Source organism: Nymphalis io, chromosome 30 (assembly GCF_905147045.1).
Source record: "Nymphalis io chromosome 30, ilAglIoxx1.1, whole genome shotgun sequence".
NCBI classification, from domain to species: domain Eukaryota; kingdom Metazoa; phylum Arthropoda; class Insecta; order Lepidoptera; family Nymphalidae; genus Nymphalis; species Nymphalis io.
Window position 1 is genome coordinate 3,498,339 of NC_065917.1, and position 4,506 is coordinate 3,502,844.

The 4,506-nt window shown below is 31.6% G+C and overlaps 1 pseudogene; it reads right to left on the minus strand.

Annotated features, from left to right (window-relative positions):
- LOC126780034 (protein artemis-like) lies at nucleotides 1-2,813 on the minus strand (annotated as a pseudogene).
- Between the last annotated feature and the right edge of the window lie 1,693 nt (nucleotides 2,814-4,506).

Below are 4,506 nucleotides of genomic sequence, written 5' to 3' on the forward strand. Positions count from 1 at the left end.
AATATATTTATAATATAATACTATTTATAACGCATCTTTACATAAACAAATAAATATCATTGGAGTGACTGTCTGTGATTTCGAAATAATTGTTTTACTTACTGTCTTTTTCAGTTAGTGTGGCTATTTGCGAGTTAGCAAAACAATCTTTTTTTCTATTTTCGTTTACTGCTGCTACCTTACAATTTAAATATCTTATATGTATAATTCAAATATGCATTATGTACTTTAAAATATAAACAAAAAAAATCATGGTATAATATACGACTTTAAAAAATCTCGACCAATGTTGTCATATCAAAATTTATTTGTCTTTACTCCTTCGGTTGGAATAGACTTTACGATGCTGCATATGTTGAAGAACTTGTTCATCTATATAACAAATATGTCACCTTGTTCTTAATTACAAAACAGCATCATTTTTATTTATCCAAACATCAATTTCTTCAAATCATCATCGACTCTTTTAGGTATCTTAACTCTTTTTTTGCCAATTCTACTATAATAACAGAGCTCATTTCTTTCAAGCTTTCCTGCATATTCATGAGGATAACCAATTATTCTATTCGGTGCAAAATAATCAACAAAATAATCTATCTCTCTTAAAGTACAATGAGTAGCGAAACACACGTCCAGCCGCTGCTCCTGGGTCACGCGCGAAACTGAGCATTTTCCATCTTTGTAATTCTGCCATGGCATAGGGAATACATCTACAAGTAAGTAATTATTATGACATTTCTGTACGCATGAGGTGTGTGAACTATCCTCGCTTCTGTTTCTACATAAATGTATTCTAGTAGATTCTTCGTTATTTGTCACCCCGGGCACTAATTCCTGTATTGAACTGAAAAACAAACACATCTCTTTAAGATAACATAACTTATATATTGAATATGAAGAAAAACTTGTACTATATATCTAAAACTTTTTACTCGGTGGTAGGGTTTTGTGCAAGCCACAAGTTGTGACCATCCACTCATCAGTTCATTGCATTTCGGTTTAATGAGTGAGTGAGTCAGAGTATAGCAGAGCTACAAGGGACACAACATCTTAGTTCCCAAGACACATGGTGACACATCAGATTTGCATTACATTATACAAAATGTCTACAGGCAGTGGTGACCAGTTACCATCAGTTTTGCCGCTGTCTACCACACCATAACTTTTATACTCCACCACTACCAATTTTATACTCTATTCTTATCGAAGGTCTAAAGACATGGAGTCTGGAGATGGAGTGGTCTAAAGAGTGGATTTAACCACTAAGTACATCCAATGTCAAAGTGGTTAAGTTTTCACTCCTACTTTAATTAGAACAGTCTATAGTCAAGACTTGACTATATATCAATTCCCATATATCTATGCAAAATTCTAAAAATTTGCTTAAAGTAACAAAATTTGAATAATTTATTTAATAATCAAAAATTACCTGTAAAAACTCCATCTTTCCGAATGCACGAATACTTTCATGTTTAATTGTTTGTATATCTCATTAAAGACAAATTCATAATCATATTTATCAGATGTGTGTATTGCAATTGCATTATTCTCATTCCAGTTCAACCAACATCTAATTTCAAATATCATTCTTTGTACACCGTTAGATCGCTTCGTGAAGTTTTCGCAATCCAAATGCTGCATGGTTGTGTCAACGTACATCGCATCCAATTTTATGGGTTTATCGTCAACATGCAGATGCTTGAAGCTTGGCAAGTCTTTATGATTGATATGGTATTCTCCGATAAACAGAATGTTATGTGTCGTTGTTGAGAATAAAAACATTGTTGATGCAGCGCTGTGACTGGCTGGTATCAATGTGACAGTGAGACACAATTCCGGTATGTCTCGTTCAGGCAAACCAGGCAATGATATTTGTGTCGAGCCTAAAATTTTGAAATAAAACAACAATTGTAACAATTCAAAAGCACTTGTTAGCTTATAAAAAACTTTGTTTGTTATAATTTACTGTGTAACTTCGTATTACACGTCTTGTTGGTCTAGTGGCTTATATAAGACCGCAGATATTGAGGTCCTGGGTTAAAAATCCCTGGGCCCAATTCGGGCTACCAAGAAGTTATTGATTTTTATTGTCGAAAATTTCTCAGTAGCAACTGAGTCTAGAAGTTAGAAGTGTGTACAATTCCATGGCTCGTAAAGCTTGTATTGGCACAGAGGTAGCTCGGCACAGAGTTGTCTCATATATGCACTCTCTATTCCCTAAATCTCATATTCCGATTCGATGGCAAATACAACAAAACGGAAAAGAGTTCAAGCACAGGACCAACGGCTTTACGTGCTTCCAAAGGAAGCAAGCAAGAAGTATACACTTCCAACTTTCGCACTCTGGTCTACGAGTAAGAATCTTCAACAAAAAACGCGTTTATCATCGGCGTTATGATAATGTACAATGTTTCGAGCAAAGATATGTATAATGATTAAGTTTTGAACGATAACAATAACATACCCATTTTTAGAGCTCGAACGCATTTCATAATTCTCTCATCATGTTTGTCGTCATTTATAATTTATATGTGATGTTCTTCTTCAACAAAACGTCTAATAGCTGAGCTGAATGTAGCCTTTGTATGTGGTCTGAGTTATAATGGCTCAGGAAGTAAGCTCTAGCGTTTCGACGTTCAGCTTTTTCGAAGTTATCAACATACACACCCGGGATCTCTTTAATTTTTCCATGGAAAGGACTTTTCATTAGATACCGTATGGATGACATCATTTTTAATATATAAAAGTATTTATGTATCAGTACTGGCTTTATTTTTTAGGTAATGGCTTCAGTTTCGATTTACACCCTTTTCTTTTGTTGATCGTATTCGGTATTGCCAACAGTGATAAATGATTTTAATTTGAAATTTTAACTGTCAATTTCGAACGCGACAGTATTGGTAATGAATCTTCTTCCATTAGAAGTTATTATCTATGGCGAATTGTTGTATTTTTTTTTGAAAAGCAAAATATTGCACTCCATTCGTATTAGGTGTTCTGTAAACTTAAAATAATACTTTTAACATTATTAAAATAATGATGAAAAGATGTCGAGAATTACAACGCAAACGCGAAGTATTTTTTTTTAATTCATATTATCTCATTACTCAAAATAATTAAATAATCAATTTAGTTTGTGCTTGTTTGGCTATTTTTTATTTAAGAATATGTGTATGATAATATGTACTAGTTTCCTAGAAGTCATTTTAACTATTACGATTCCAATAATATAACCAAAATCAATAATAACAACAATGACATTATACATATAAAGTGAAGCAGATAATATGTAACTAGCGCGCGTAATTTGATGACTCAAACGTCCCATTTGTTCAACGGGTGATTTATGACCTATTGTTGTATATTAGAGAGGTGCTCTAAACGAATGGAGAATAAATAAATTAATATAAGTAATTAAAAAAATTATATTTTAGTTTTGTCACAATATTAAGATATTTTAAAACAGGTATTTGTTTATTAATTTGTATATAATATGAAATATAAAATATTTGCAAAGAATATAAAGTTACCTAAACTTCCGATAGAGATATTATTATAATGCAAAGTAAAGTAACGAAAAAAATATTATTTAATTTTTAAGCATTAGTATAAAACTCAAAATATAGATTACTTTTATGCATAGCAACACTCAAGTTATTATTTTGAAAATAAGACAAGAGTAAGACTTTCGTCTCTGATCTTTCGAGCTAATTGAGCCCGAGTTAAATTAATGATTTCACAACATATATTTATTAAAATTAATGCAAAAAAAACAATGTTTTACAACAATGAAATATGTCGTTCCTTACCTTATCATTAATTCATTAACCCACTCATTCATAATAGATAGTAGTCTTTATTTTATTTTTTGTACTTTTGTATATGAGGTTTGTTACTTGAATAAATAAATTATTGTTATTATTATAATTTCCTCCTCACTACTTTAACTCAAGTGTTATGTCAATTCAAGGCGTAACGTAGTTTCGAAGGTGTAGAGAAATAAAAGATGCGTTAGGCTCTCAATCAAAATTGCATGTAATGTCTTAAACGAATGTACAGAGGAGAAGGAGTAAACAGGAGAAGGGGTGCGGGTACAAGATTTAAATTTAACTAATCGCGGCCGATAAAATGTATGACGTTGTGTTTGGTTAAGTTGGAGTTTGAGAGATGTCGCTACCCGTCCTTAATTGGATAGGAAGTATGAACATTTACTAATATTATAAATGCGAAAGTGTTACGAAACAATAAAATTTGTTATAAAGTTTTAAAATTAAATTTTATACAATTACAAAATAAATCAATGATTGTCTTTTTTGTCAAAAACATTTCGGTCTATGGCTGCATTTTATAAGACGACGGTCATATGAAGCGAACGTGTAGTACTGGTAGTTTTGTATATATATTGAGTTTCTTGGAATTCTTATCAAGAAATCTGTCTCGAATTAAATTCGGATTATATATTTAGACGATGGTCTGCAAAAAGGTTTTTATTTAGACAAACTGAAA